This window comes from Balaenoptera ricei, chromosome 4 (assembly GCF_028023285.1).
Source record: "Balaenoptera ricei isolate mBalRic1 chromosome 4, mBalRic1.hap2, whole genome shotgun sequence".
NCBI classification, from domain to species: Eukaryota; Metazoa; Chordata; class Mammalia; order Artiodactyla; family Balaenopteridae; genus Balaenoptera; species Balaenoptera ricei.
Genome location: NC_082642.1, coordinates 152264405 through 152280494, shown reverse-complemented (window position 1 = coordinate 152280494; position 16090 = coordinate 152264405). Strand labels below are relative to the sequence as shown.

Here is a 16090-nt window from a genome sequence, read left to right as displayed (position 1 = left end):
GGGTTTAAGAGATCTTGGGAGAAAATCAATCCCGTAGACATTAGGGAGAAGACAAGTCATGGGTTTCTAAACTTCCATCACCTTTCATCCTGTTGGGTAGCCATGAAGTCTCATGCAGTAGAGGTGGGAGTGGACGGTATCTTAATACCTGGACAGGAAAAGGATGCTGAACGAAGGTAAGTTCTGGAAAAAGTGACTGGTCATGAAAAGTTTTTAGTGTGTGCATATAGTAAGTTCATTATAAGCATATAAAGTTAAAAGTGATTTGCCATATGGCTTTTTTCTTTTTATGTTTTATTACTATTGCATTTTCATTAAAAAAACAAAACAAAACAAAACCTGATCTGACATCATTTCTGTGGCTATTGTTGACTTCACCCATTTTGATTAACTTTTCTCATTTTTGTATCCTTACTGTATTTTAAAAACTTTTTCTGGAGGTCAAAGAATTCATCCTTCTGGAATTGGAATTCATTCATTCTGGAATTGGAAACTTGCATCTACTAAATTTCAATGACAAGTTTTCTGTTCTCAGCTGATCTTGCTAACGCAGAGCAGTTACTCATCAAGCAGACTTATCTAGCCACTAGATGGTGTGCACATGCTATTGTGAAGGGAGATTGAAGTCAAACTATTTGGAAAAGCAATATGTCTTCATTTAAGGTAAATACAAAATTAGCCCTACAAACTGTACGTGCTTGTGGATTACAGAATTTTCTTCCCCCTTCTCTTTCCTGGACTGCCTTTTCCACTAAGCATCATGATTAAGCATAAGGACTCTAGACTCAGACTAAGTTCAAATACTACCTCCATCCTTCACTTGCTATATGACCTTGAGTAAGTCATGTCACATAAGTGTTCTCACCTACCAAATGGGGTTACCATACCTCAGAGGGCGGTCGTGAGAATTAAAAAATTGACATATATTAAAGCATATTGTCTTACAAGTACTTGCTTTTAAAAAAAAATTGATTTCTTTTTCTTTTTTCCTCCTACTTAATGAGATATAATTGACACATAACACTGTGTAAGTTTAAGGTGTACAGTGTGATGATTTGATACACATATATGTTGTGAAATGATTATCACAATAGGGTTAGTTGTGTGTTTGCATTAATTGTCAATATTTTTGTTCTTCATTGTGGCATTGCCAATTACTTAGACAAATGTTTCCCAAATACCAGCTCAAGGACTAGCAGTATTAGAATCACTGAAGGATCTTACATGAAATATAGATTTATTAGTACCATATCTGAGGCATTTATTTCAGTAATTTTGAGGTGGGCTTAGGCGTCTATATTCTTTAAAAACTTTACAGGTGGTTCTGATGCTCAACTAGATTTGGGGACCAGTGAGATAAACTACCCAGGGATGTTGCTGTCTACCCAACTCCAATCACTGTGTAAGAAGCTAATGTACACTGGCAATTTCCAATTCCCCTTTAATGAGAGTGTGTGCCAGCCAAAGCTCTGACCATTGGGATGATTTCCTCTAACCACTGTCTGTCAAGGCTACCACTTGAATGAAGCTGTTTCTGTAGCCACTGGCTATGTTTGGCTTGTGCCTTCATATTCAGCTGACTCATGCATAAATCAAGCGTGGGCTTTTTCCTCCTCCAACAGTTGGTCATAGTGGACTTTCCATGTGGCTATAGGTATGAGCTAAGGAGAGGCACTGATGGAACAATGGTGAATAACATGGGGGTCTGGGATACCTGCTAGTATGACTTGCTTATGCCCTGGATGTACCACTTGCATCTCACAATGGATTACTGCTGGGCATGCCCAACCATGTGGGTTTATGGGTGTGATGGAACCCAGCTCAGCATGGATGATTGGTTACCTGGTGTCCCATGGTCAGGTATTCCCATCTCTTCCAGGGCCCAATAGCATGCTGGGAGCTGTTTATTCTAATGTTATGTAGTTATTTGATGTGGTTGACATGGCCTTGCTCCAGAACTCCAAGTGTCTTAGTTGTGATTTTTTCCAGTGTGGATTGCCGAAAACTCCATACAAGTGTCCTTTGCCATCACCAATATTTCTAACGCCATAGGGTCTGCTGGGCCACAAGGCTCAAGCCATAGGGCCACTTGCTCTGCAGCTGGGACCTTTTGCAGAGCCTCTCCCTCTCTTGGCTGTCATTTTGTCCCTTGTTATATGGATGTGAGCAATATTCCCAGCTGTGGAACTAGTGTCTCCAAAATGTAAAAAAGCCCACTGGGTTTTGAGCTGCAGCATTTTTGTTTTTGTTTTTGTTTTTGTTTGAGGGGTGGGATACGATAATTTGTTCTTTACTTTGGCTGAGATATCCTGACATGCCCCAGACCCCAGACCTTTAAAAAGTTTATTGATGTGGCCCCTGATGGTTATTTCCCATTTTCTTTATAGCGTGAGTCTGACTTACAAAGGCCCTGAGCATTCTTGACACTTCTCACTCACCAGCTCTGCTTTACATGATGTCATCACCAGCGTGGTGTTCTGCGGATGCCCAGCTGGTCCAGGTCTCCTCAAACTATATTATGGCAGAGAGGAGAGAGTTAACACAGCCCTGGGTCAACACTGTAAGTGAATATGGTTGTCTGTTCTGAGCAAATTCGAACTGTCTCTGATCCTCCTTTTTGATAGGGATGAGAAGGACAGAGTCCCCAGATCAAAGGCTGCATGCCATGTGCCTGAGCCTGTGTTTATGTAAAGATACACTATCTGGCAAGGGAGCTTCAGTGCCAGCTGTGGGCTGCTGCTTCTTTAAGTCTGTGGGAGTCGGCCATCCTCCAGGACCCGTATGGTTTCTGCAGGGACCAGACTGATTAATTAAATGGCGATATGATAGGGACCACACTCTGCATTCTGTAGGTCTTTAAGGGTAGTTCTAAGCTTTAAAATCCAAACCTTCCCCTCTCCCCACCCCAGGACATGACATTGTTTTTTATTTACTAACTTGGCTGGGGTAGGAGGCAGTTTGAGAAGCTTCCTCTTAACCTTCCTTGCTATGATAGCTCTTGTCTGTTTAGACGTTTTCAACTATCAAGTATGTCTGTTCCCATTACACATTTGGGGACTGGGGTAGGGACTGTGGGATGGGTTCTCTCACCCAACATCCTGATTGTCCAGCATTGATTCTTCTGATGGGATAGATTGAGCAGTATCCTGGGTGGCTGCTCTGTCTGGCCTCTAGGGGTGCTGTTCTCTAACAATCATCTCTTATCCATGCCTGGATGATCCCCAGAGGATCACTCCCTCCTTGGCACCCAGTAGTATAATTGTCTATCTGGCATCTGATAGCTGAGCATAGCTGCCCGGTCTCTAATATTTTGGAGCCTATCATCCCCAGGGTTACCAGTGAACCTACTTCTGTAATGGGGTCTCCTACCATCAGTCTTGCCCTACAGAGAATGGTACCCACTGAGATTTTCAGTGATGATACCAGCGTCCTTACCGGCACACTCCTTGTTGCTTTAGTTAATGGAATACCCTCTGGGCCTTTCCATGGAACAGCATCTGCTGGGTTTTCTGGACTTACATGATGTGTCACTCTAGCTGCTTACTTCTTCCTTCACTGGAAGGAAGGAAGAAGCTGCTAGATTCTTCCTTCACTCTTCATTATGGCACTTCTGGCATTTCTACCTCATTTGTATGACCATCACTTGCTCCAAACTTCCAAGAGTCACCTCAGCAGCATGCTAATACCGCCTCTTGAAATTCTTGTCAGGGTGTTGTTATGAGCTGAATTGCGTTCCCCCATAAATTCATATGTTGATGTCTTAACCCCCAATACCCCTGAATATGATTGTGTTTGCAGAGAGGGCTTTAAAGAGATAACTAAGTTTAAATGAAGTCATTATGGTGGGCCCTAATCCAATATGATGGGGGTCCCTAAAAGAAGAGAAGATTAAGACACAGACACACACAGAGGGAAGACCATGTGAGGACACAGGGAGAAGATGGTCATCTGCAAGCCAAGGAGAGAGGCTGCTGACACCTTGAGGTCAGTCTTCTGGCCTCTTAGGGCTGTGAGAATATAAGTTTCTGTTTAAGCCACCCAGTCTGTGGTACGTTGTTATGGCAGCAGAAGCAAACTAATACAGGTATTGCATCTCGTATGACAGGAGAATGTTCCCCTGTTGATAAACTGATCTGGAGGCCTGAGGGTCCAGCACCATCATCCTTACCTGTTTCCTGCCAGTACATGTTGCCTGGGGCCTGTAGCTCCTTCAGGGTCTATCTTTTTTCTTCCCTGAAAAGCCCAGCATTTCCCTGACTCAGTGCTGATGCCTCCTTCTGGCGGATGGAGCCGAACATTGAAACTATGCCACAGATTGGGAGCAGCCCTTGGATCAGGTGTACTGTCATTAAAAGGTTTCTTCTTCTTATCTCCAGAATGTAAGTCTTTTCCATGAAGGGGATGCTATCCTAGAAGGCTCAGGCCCTGCTCGGCCATTGCTGTCTCTCAGACACCAATTCTCGGAGCCTCCACCTGCTGCTGGGCTGTCATCAAGCCAGAAGCGACACTGAGACAATCTAGCTGTCATCGGCACATTGGGAGCTGATGAAGGTGAATCAGGGGAGCTGCAGACACAGACACGACGGGCTCACGCAGTTTTTGAGCTGCACATCCCAGAGCGGACCACAACAAAAGCTCCAAAGAGGAAAGGTCAAACCCATGAAGTGCTATTTGTTTTCACTGAAACTTCATCCCTCCCACTTAACACCCGTCTAACCAGCAACGGAATCAATTACCACGTGTCAGCCCGAAATCTGACACAAGAAAGAAAAGAAGGACACAACCTCCCCTGGGGGGCGGCAGGCGGGCAGAGGCGACTGGAGAGTTAGAAACCTCAGGGCGGGAAGCCATGAATGAGCCGCTCTCTCCTGTAATTAAGGGTGGAAGGCGGCCTGAAATTCTGATCCCTTCCTTCTCTCCCTCTGCCAGCCTTCCAGCCAGATCAATTTCACCGATTGTACTATTGGGTGTTTCTATCTCGAAGGGTGGTCAGCAAGCCTGTGAGGTTATTCGACTTTGGTTACATAAGTTGCTCCATTTAATAATTGAAGACCCAGAGGTTCTAGACGTTTATTCTTTTATCAAGCTCCAGGAGGGAGAATTCTTGGCAGATCATGTTCGGCCGCCATGCCGATTTGAGCTGATTGAGTTGCCGCATTTCTCAGGCTTCTGTTAAATGTGGTGTCAGCTCGTCCAAGAGCGTCCATTTCAGGTGATGTCATTCACTTGCTACCTTTATGCAAGTCTTGAAAAGAGAACTCCTTGGGCTGCTCAGGTAAAACCCACAAAAGTTCCTTGGATGGATCCCATGCACTGTGGATGTCAGTTAACCCGGTGCTGATTTGCCAGCTCTATTAAATAAGATGCTTTTAGTTTCCCAGAGGTAAGTTTTTGTTAATCAAGGAGACCTAAATTCTTAAACTTTGATGAATAGGGTCCCACGATGAAGAACTCTCTTGTCTTCAGGTAGAGCATTAGATGGACATTTCTTGTAAATGGCCTTGCCTCTCAGATTGCTGTACCATATTGGAATGTTCAAAGTGTGAGCACTGATTACAATGAAACATTGGGTACAAAAAGCAGGAAGCATGGCTCCAGATATCCTGGTGGTCATTAAAAGATATTTCCATTTATCAGCAGGGATTAATGAAAGGCAATTGTTTTTGCTCATCCAGATGATTAAAGTTGTCAGTGGAATAGTAAGTAGCATGCTAATGAATGAATCGTGAATCGTCGTTTGCTGCAGTTGTTAGTTTTCTTTGGTCTTATAATACTGATATCTCCTTATGATACTACTTTAAGATGATTTCTTCTAATCTAAATGGTGCTCGGTTTGGGGGTCTTCCATCTGCAGAGAGGGATACGTGTGCTTTCCTCTTGACTCTCTCAAGGTGACACCAACTACATGCATGGTTTTATTTACTCCCTGCATCCTAATGTCCCTTTACATCTTTATTATTATACCGGCTCTTTACTTCCCTAGGCTCAGCTCTGCACCTCCATCTCTGAGTGGAAGCTGTCCCCCTGTCTACCAGACCCCTTGAACGCAGCTCTGGCCAAGGGACATCAATCATCTTTCCCCCGTTTGTTACCTCCTCCACATCTATTCTCCATTTCAAATGTGGGAGCGAAATCCCAGGGGTCACTTAAGCTTGAAACCTGAGATACTTGCTTGACTCCCTTGTCTCCTTTATCCCACACATCATCAGATGTTATTGATTTTGCCTCCTAAATATTTCTCGCATTCGCCCCTCTCTGCCGTTCCTGCTACTTGGTCCTATTTTACGCCTCCATTCTTTCTTCCTTCCTATTTTGACAGCCTCTCAGAGTTCTCACCTCTGTGGTTTTGCTCATGTTTTCACCTCTGACTAGAGTGTGTCTCTTCTTTTCTTCCTCTTTTTAACCAGTGAAACTTAAGACTTTAAGACTCCAATCAGACATCACTTAAAAAAAAAAAAAGGGGGAACATCAATTACTTGTTTTCAAAAATCTACATTTTCTCTTGAGTTCTCTCTCTTCCTTAATTCTATCCCTGTCTCTCCACCTCTCCCAGGTAGAAAGTTTTGGATCATCTTTTGCCCCCGAGATGAGATCAGTTACCAAATGCTGATTTAATACTGAATTTTATCCTTTCTCTTTTCTGTCTCCACCCACTTGATTTTCATGTAAGCTGGTATCCCTGTCTCCTAGCAAATCTTTCCACCCTATTCTTTGCAACTTTTGTCCTTCTGCTTACCATCATATTCATCTTTCTAACCTCCTTCTTTGGTCAAAACCTTCTTGGGACCCATTTTCTGCAGAGAAATTTTGTAACTCCCTAGCTGGCATTTGGAGCCCTTTACAACCTGACCCTAATTTACCATTTTAGTGGCAGGTGATATCACTGGCCCCCGACTTCTAGTGTACACCCCCCTCCCAACTACCCCGCTGCCTTAGAGCTGTGTCATGCGTTTGGCCTATGGCCATGCTGTTCTTCCTGAGACGTCATCTCTGGGTGTTGAGATCCTACTTACCTCTTAAAGCCTAATTTATATGGAAATAATATTCGAAGGATTGCCGATTGCCTTTTCTTTGCAGTCTCAATGAGTGTATAGTTTGCTATTTATCACAGTCTGCCCAGCATTACGGGCACTTAGGTATCTATTTTCTTTTAAGCTGTGGACACCCCAGGGTGTATTTCATCACCATTTGTACTCCTCAGTACTTCCATTTAGCAGTTCCTCATTAAATCCATTGCAAGAAATGGAAAACTACATACTTTAGATATATATTTAAAAAAGAGATCTTTTTTAAAAAAAAATTGAGGTGTAATTATTATACAACATTATGTTCAGGTGTGCGACACAATGATTCCGATAGTTGTGAACATTTTGAAATGATCACCACAACAAGTCTAGTTAACATCCATCACCATACATAGTTATAGAATATTATTTTCTTGTGATGAAAACTTTTAAGATCTATTAAAAAGGGAGCTCTTTATTTTTGATTGTGTTCATTTTTTAGCCTTCACTATCACTTCTAAAATCTTTTTTAACACTAAACATACACTGAATATCTTTTGTCTTTCTAAAAACTGAGTCCAAATGCTTGCTTTGAAAACATAAGGTAGCATTCATATAAGTATGAAAGAAAAGAGTTTCTGAATTGCTGATTTAAAAACAATCATCTGATGGATTTCAACTTTATGTTTCCAACTGGAACCCATATAGACAAAGCTTGAATCAGGTGCCATGCTGTTTCTCTGGTTTTGGTCAAGCATGGCTCCCACCCTAAGGAATTTGCTTTGTTTTTCTTTTGCAGGGGCCTCTGATGTTCAGGGAATGGATCAGTGAAAATGAATAGCCTAAACTATATCTTGCTACATAATAAATTAATGTCGGATGAAATGCACACACCGTATATGTATGAATGTGAACATGTGGAAAACAGATGATTTTTAGACGTGACTAACATGCTCATTAGGCATTTTTAGCAAAATTCTCCAGTAGGCTCATGGTCCTGAAGTTGAAATGCAAGAAGTTGACTGTCTAGTATGCTCTTCAGAATCCTGAAGTTTAACTTGGATCCCTTTGAAGTCTTTTATTATGATGGATGAATCATTTCAACATTTGCTACATTCAAAGGCCCTCAATAAAAGATAAAATCAAGTGCCTTACTAATCAAGGAGACCACAGATGATTGGAAATCAGGCGAAAATGTGACATGATTGGTAATACTAAACTCAAAAACCTGTCTCAATCACTACAAATTTCAAAAGAGTTTGGAAACATTAAAAAATGTAAAAAAATGCACACGACTGGTTTCAGAAGCCATTTGGGAAATGTTTGGGTGCTATTTGTAATAGAAATAAACATTTGATACTTTTCTCAAGTGAATGTTTTATAATAGAGTTTGGTATCACAAAGCAAGGATGGAGGACGGCCTTCTGTCCCTGCCTATTTGTGAGCAGAGATTCCCAGGATAGGTCTGGGTTTGGTCCGCATGTCTGTGTCAGCCACTGATGGTACAAAACTCATTTTTTTAGGGAGGTGGGTCTTATGTTCAGGAGGGGAGGGTTTCACCCAAGGACTAAGATTTGAGGGTTCTTGGCAAAGACTGCCGAGGTCCCAACTTACCATTCATTCTACCCTCAACTCCCTGAGACAATGTCTATGAGATGACCAAGGCCTAAACCTGCACTGCAGAGGGCTCAAGACTAAAATGCCAGCACCCCCAAAAGGGGCACTAGAATAAGTTCACTGTGGGAAGCTACAAAGAAGAGCTGCCCAGCCCAGGGGCCAGTGAGAGCAGAGAGATCGTGAACTGCTCCAGTGAACAAAGCAGACGAGGTATCAAGACTGTCCAGGGCAAGGATCCAGATGGTGCCCTGAAAACAACACATTCCAAAGAGGTTTTGAAAGTGAAGAGCAGCAACATCCTGATGGCTTATCATCTAGTTTCCACACAGTTTTAAAAAAATTTTTTATAAATTTATTTATTTATTTTTGGCTGCATTGGGACTTTTTTTTTTTTGACAGTGATATTTTATTTTATTTTTTGCATCTCACTCTATTTATTTATTTAACATCTATTGGAGTATAAATGCTTTACAATGGTGTGTTAGTTTCTGCTGTATAACAAAGTGAATCAGCTATACATGTACATATATCCCGATATCTCCTCCCTCTTGGTCTCCCTCCCACCTTCCGTATCCCACCCCTCTAGGTGGTCACAAAGCACTGAGCTGATCTCCCTGTGCTATGTGGCTGCTTCCCACTAGCTATCTGTTTTAAATTTGGTAGTGTATATATGCCCATGCCACTCTCTCACTTCATCCCAGCCTACCCTTCCCCCTCCCCACGTCCTCAAGTCCATTCTCTAAGTCTGCGTCTTTATTCCTGTCCTGCCCCTAGGTTCTTCAGAAGCATTTTTTTTCTTTTTTTAGATTCCATATATATGTGTTAGCATATGGTATTTGCTTTTCTCTTTCTGACTTACTTCACTCTGTATGACAGACTCTAGGTCCATCCACCTCACTACAAATAACTCAATTTCCTTTCCTTTTATGGCTGAGTAATATTCCATTGTATATACATGCCACATCTTCTTTATCCATTCATCTGTTGATGGACACTTAGGTTGCTTCCATGTCCTGGCTATTGCAAATAGTGCTGCAATGAACATTGTGGTACGTAACTCTTTTTGAATTATGGTTCTCTCAGTGTATATGCCTAGTAGTGGGATTGCTGGGTGGTATGGTAGTTCTATTTTTAGTTTTTTAAGGAACCTTCATACTGTTCTCCATAGTAGCTGTATCAATTTACATTCCCACCAACATTAGAAAAATGCAAATCAAAACTACAATGAGGTATCACCTCACACCAGTCAGAATGGCCATCATCAAAAACTCTACAAACAATAAATGCTGGAGAGGGTGTGGAGAAAAGGGAACCCTCTTGCACTGTTGGTGCGTTGTAGGATCATGAGAGATTACTACAAGCAACTATATGCCAAAAAAACGGACAACCTGGATGAAACAGACAAATTCTTAGAAAAGCACAACCTTCCGAGACTGAACCAGGAAGAAATAGAAAATATAAACAGACCACTCACAAGCACTGAAATTGAGACTGTGATTAAAAATATTCCAACAAACAAAAGCCCAGGACCAGATAGCTTCACAGGTGAATTCTATCAAACATTTAGAGAAGAGCTAACACCTGTCCTTCTCAAACTCTTCCAAAGTATAGCAGAGGGAGGACACTGCCAAATTCTACAAGGCCACCATCACCCTGATACCAAAACCAGAAAAAGATGTCACAAAGAAAGAAAACTATAGGCCAATATCACTGCTGAACATAGATGCAAAAATCCTCAACAAAATACTAGCAAACAGAATCCAACAGCACACTAAAAGGATCATACACCATCATCAAGTGGGGTTTATCCCAGGAATGCAAGGATTCTTCAATATATGCAAATCGGTTAAAGTGATAAACCATATTAACAAATTGAAGGAGAAAAACCATATGATCATCTCAATAGAGGAAGAAAAAGCTTTCGACAAAATTCAACACGCGTTTATGATAAAAATCCTCCAGAAAGTAGGCATAGAGGGAACTTAACTCAACATAATAAAGGCCGTATATGACAAACCCACAGCCAACATCGTTGGCACATCGTTCTCAATGGTGAAAAACTGAAACCATTTCCACTAAGATCAGGAACAAGACAAGGTTGCCCACTCTCACCACTATTATTCAACATAGTTTTGGAAGTTTTAGCCATAGCAATCAGAGAAGAAAAAGAAATAAAAGGAATCCAAATCAGAAAAGAAGAAGTAAAGCTGTCACTGTTTGCAGATGACATGATACTATACATAGAGAATCCTAAAGACGCTACCAGAAAACTACTAGAGCTAATCAATGAATTTGGTAAAGTAGCAGGATACACAATTAATGCACAGAAATCTCTTGCATTCCTATACACTAATGATGAAAAATCTGAAAGAGAAATTAAGGAAACACTCCCATTTACAATTGCAACAAAATGAATAAAATACCTAGGAATAAACCTACCTAAGGAGACAAAAGACCTGTATGCGGAAAACTATAAGACACTGATGAAAGAAATTAAAGAGGATACAAACAGATGGAGAGACATACCATGTTCCTGGATTGGAAGAATCAACATTGTGAAAATGACTATACTTTGGGTATACTACCCAAAGCAATCTACAGATTCAATGCAATCCCTATCAAACCGTCAATGGCATTTTTCACAGAACTAGAACAAAAAATTTCACAATTTGTACGGAAACACAAAAGACCCCAAATAGCCAAAGCAATCTTGAGCAAGAAAAACGAAGCTAGAGGAATCAGGCTCCCTGACTTCAGACTATACTACAAAGCTACAGTAATCAAGACAGTATGGTACTGGCACAAAAACAGAAATATAGATCAATGGAACAGGATAGAAAGACCAGAGATAAACTCACACACATATGGTCACCTTATTTTTGATAAAGGAGGCAAGAATATATCATGGAGAAAAGGCAGCCTCTTCAATAAGTGATGCTGGGAAAACTGAACAGCTACATGTAAAAGAATGAAATTAGAACACTCCCTAACACCATACACAAAAATAAACTCAAAATGGAGGTGCATTTAATGTTGTCCCAGAGGTCTTTTATTCTGTCCTCAGTTCTTTTTATACTTTTTTCTTTATTCTGCTCTCTGGTAGTTACTTGCAATATTTTATCTTCCAGGTCACTTATCCGTTCTTCTGCTTCAGTTATTCTGCTATTGATTCCTTGTAGAGAATTTTTAATTTCATTTTATGTGTTCATCATTGTCTGTTTGCTCTTTAGTTCTTTTAGTTCCTTGTTAAACGTTTCTTGTATTTTCTCCATTCTACTTCCAAGATTTTGGATCATCTTTACTATCATTACTCTGAATCCTTTTTCAGGTAGACTGCCTATTTCCTCTTCCTTTGTTTGGTCTGGTGGGTTTTTGCCTTGCTACTTCATCTGCTATGTGTTTCTCTGTCTTCTCATTTTGCTTGACTTACTGTGTTTGGGGTCTCCTTTTCACAGGCTGCAGGTTCATAGTTCCTGTTGTTTTTTGGTGTCTGCCCCCAGTGGCTAAGGTTGGTTCAGTGGGTTGTGTAGGCTTCCTGGTGTAGGGGACTAGTGCCTGTGTTCTGTTGGATTAGGCTGGATCTTGTGTTTCTGGTGGGCAGGACCGTGTCCGGTGGTGTGTTTTGGGGTGTCTGTGATCTTATTATGATTTTAGGCAGCCTCTCCGCTAATGGGTGGGGTTGTATTCCTGTCTTGCTAGTTGTTTGGCATGGGGTATTCAGCAGTGGAGCTTGCTGGTCATTGAGTGGAGCTGGGTCTCAGCTTTGAGATGGAGATCTGTGGGAGATCTTTCACTGTTTGATATTACGTGGAGCTGGTAGGTCTCTGGTGGACCAATGTCCTGAACTCGGCTCTCCCAACTCAGAGGCACAGGCCTGACACCCAGGCAGAGCACCAAGACCCTGTCAGCTGCACGGCTCAGAAGAACAGGGAGAAAAAAAGAAGGAAAGAAAAAAAATTAATACAATAAAATAAAATAAGTTATTAAAATAAAAAATAAAAAAATATTTAAAATAAAATAAAAAGTAACAGAAAGAAGGAAAGAAAGCAATACTAGAGCAACCAAACCAAAAAACACATCCACCAATGATAACAAGCGCTAAAAACTATAGTTAAAAAAAAAAAACAAAAAAAAAACCCAAAAAGCAAAGCGGACAGACAGAACCCTAGGAGAAATGGTGAAAGCAAAGCTATACAGACAAAATCACACAAAGAAGCATACACATACACACTCACAAAAAGAAAAAAGGGAAAAAAAATCTGTCTATATATAAAAACAAAAAGGAAGAGAGCAACCAAATCAATAAACAAATCTACCAATGATAATAAACTCTAGATACTAAACTAAGATAAACATAAAACCAGAAACAAATTATATGCAGAAAGCAAACCCCAAGTCCACAGTTGCTCCTAAAGTCCACTGCCTCAATTTGGGATGATTCGTTGTCTATTCAGGTATTCCCCAGATGCAGGGTACATTAAGTTGATTGTGGAGATTTAATCCGCTGCCCCTGAGGCTAATGGGAGAGATTTCCCTTTCTCTTCTTTGTCCGCACAGCTCCTGGGGTTCAGCTTTGGATTTGGCTCTGCCTCTGCGTGTAGGTCGCCTGAGGGTATCTGTTCCCGCTCAGACAGGACGGGGTTAAAGGAGCAGCTGCTTCGGGGGCTCTGGCTCACTCAGGCCGTGGGGAGGGAGGGGTACGGGATGCGGGGCGAGCCTGCGGCGGCCGAGGCCGGCGTGACGTTGCAACAGCCTGAGGCGCACCGTGTGTTCTCCTGGGGAAGTCGTCCCTGGATCATGGGACCCTGGCAGTGGCGGGCTGCACAGGTTCCCGGGAGGGGAGGTGTGGATAGTGACCTGTGCTCGCACACAGGCTTCTTGGTGGCGGCAGCAGCAGCCTTAGTGTCTCATGCCCGTCTCTGGGGTCCGTGCTGATAACCACAGCTCGTGCCCATCTATGGAGCTCGTTTAGGTGGTGTTCTTTATCCCCTCTCCTCGTGCACCCCGAAACAATGGTCTCTTGCCTCTTAGGCAGGTCCAGAATTTTTCCCGGACTCCCTCCCGGCTAGCTGTGGCACACTAGCCCCCTTCAGGCTGTGTTCACGCAGCCAACCCCAGTCCTCTCTCTGGGATCTGACCTCCGAAGCCGGAGCTTCAGCTCCCAGCCCCTTCCCATCCCGGTGGGTGAGCAGACAAGCCTCTTGGGCTGGTGAGTGCTGGTCCACACCGATCCTTTGTGCGGGAAAGTCTCCGCTTTGCCCTCTGCACCCCTGTTGCTGTGCTCTCCTCTGTGGCTCCGAAGCTTCCCCCCCGCCACCCCCCGTCTCCGCCAGTGAAGGGTCTCCCTAGTATCCTTCCCAGCTCCCTCCCAGAGGTGCATGTCCCCTCCCTATTCTTTTCTCTCTGTTTTTGCTTTTTCCTTTTGCCCTACCCAGGTATGTGGGGAGTTTCTTGCCTTTTGGGAAGTCTGAGGTCTTCTGCCAGCATTCAGTAGGTGTTCCGTAGGAGTTGTTCCACATGTAGTTGTATTTCTGATGTATTTGTGGGGAGGAAAGTGATCTCCATGTCTTACTCCTCTGCCATCTTGAAGGTCTCTACACTGGGTCTTCACTGCTGTGCGCAGGCTTTCTTAATTGCGGTGAGCAGGGGCTACTCTTTGTTGCGGTGCGTGGGTTTCTCATTGTGGTGGCTTCTCTTGTTGCGGAGCATGGGCTCTAGGTGCGTGGGCTTCAGTAGTTGTGGCACATGGGCTCAGTGGCTGTGGTGCGTGGGCTCTAGAGCTCAGGCTAGTCATTGTGGCGCATGGGCTTAGTTGCTCTGTGGCATGTGGCATCTTCCCGGACCAGGGCTCGAACCCGTGTCCCCTGCATTGGCAGGTGGATTCTTAACCACTGTGCCACCAGGGAAGCCCTTCCCTCCATTTTTTAAAACTAGGAATTGAGTCCCCACTTGGTGTATCAGATAGGCCAGCTGTTTGTGTATCCCAATCCCACCATTGTCTTAGACTTGTTTCATTGTGTTAGTCCCTGAATAAGAAATCTTTACTGATCCTACTTTTCCTTTAAGGGGAAGCTGGTGCTCAAAAACATCTAAAAACTGGCCCAAAATAACTCTTGCAGGCTTATGTCTTCTATTCCCCAATATTAACCCTTTACCAGAGTCACTAAATACATCTTCAGTCTGCCTGTCTCAGTACCTTTGCTAGGGCCATTTACTCACCCCTGGAATGATTTTCCTTCTTGGCTCTTGTCCAGTGGAAACTTTGCCTAGACTCAAAGACCCTCTCACATCTCCCCACCTCCAGAAAAGCTTCCCAGATCACCCAAGATAGGTGAGATCGTTTCCTCTTTCATAACTCTAAGGAGTCCCCTGGCTTTGTCCCCTTCATGACACTCATGCCATGCTGTCTAGTGCTGTCACCCTGAATGTACCTACTGAGAGTCTGGGCTCATAGACAATGAGGGACACTTTTTGTTTTTCCTGTTCTGTCCATCAGCACCAGGTAAAGGCCCAGCGTGCACAGCAGCTGCCCAGTATGTATTGTTGAGCTAACTGGGTGAATTATGTCTCTAGGTAATTCTTGGTACCTAAAGTGTTTACATATAAACCCATTCATTCATTCATTCATCCATTCATCTTTACATTGACTACTCACTCCATCCAGCTCTGTGCTTGTCCCTGGAAATATAGCAATGTTCAGTAAAGTCATGGTGCCTGTCTTCGCAGAGTTTATAACCTCGTGGGGGAAAAGAAATAATCACACAGCTAATAAGCATAATACTCATTGTGGCTTCCACTTACTGAAGGCTTACTCTGTGCTAGTCACTATATTAAGTACTTCTTCATATTATCTTACTGAGTTCTCCTGACTACCCTTGGAGACAAGCATTATCATCCTCTTCTTACAGATCAGAGAATCGAAGCTTAGCATGTTTGTTAGGTTAACTTCCTAAAGCCACCTGGCTGGCGAGAAGAAGAGTGAGAGCTTGACCTTACCTGTATGACTCCAGAGCCTGTGATTTTTAAGCACCACATAACTACTAATCTTACAGGGATGACAAATACCATAAATAGCATGTGTGTTAGTTTCCTATGGCTGCTGTAACAAATTATCACAAATTTAGTGGCTTCAAACAACACAAATTGATTATCTCAAAGTTGTGGAGGTCAGAAATCCAACATGGCTCTCACAAGGGTAAAGCCAAGTTGTGGGCATGACTGCATTCCTCCTGGAGTCTCCAGGGTGGAATTCCACACCCTTGCCTCTTTCAGCTTCTAGAAGCTGCCCTCATTCCTTGACTCATGGCTCCTTCCTCCATCTTCAAAGCCAGCAACATCGCATCTCTCTGACCCACTTCTGTCTTCATGTCTCTCTCTGACTACAGATGAGAAAGGTTCTCTGCTTTTTAGGACTTATGTGATCACATCTGGCTCACCTGGTTAATCCAGGGCAATCTCCCCATCTCAAG

The 16090-nt window shown here is 42.8% G+C and overlaps 1 protein-coding gene across 29 annotated transcripts in view; it reads left to right on the top strand.

Moving 5' to 3' along the window:
- The window catches only part of SETD4 (SET domain containing 4), a 459131-nt gene that overhangs the window by 213645 nt on the left and 229396 nt on the right, over window positions 1–16090 (top strand). Inside the window, exons 18-19 of one of the 29 annotated variants that reach the window (XR_009502978.1) lie at window positions 536–663; window positions 2388–2560. The exons of 26 other annotated variants lie outside the window; for them this stretch is intronic. The gene's annotated coding sequence lies outside the window, so the exon portion shown is untranslated. Of the gene's footprint in view, window positions 1–535; window positions 664–2387; window positions 2561–7803; window positions 7822–16090 lie in introns of those variants that run through there. 2 more of the 29 variants (XR_009502983.1, XR_009502988.1) reach the window with 2 other exon arrangements.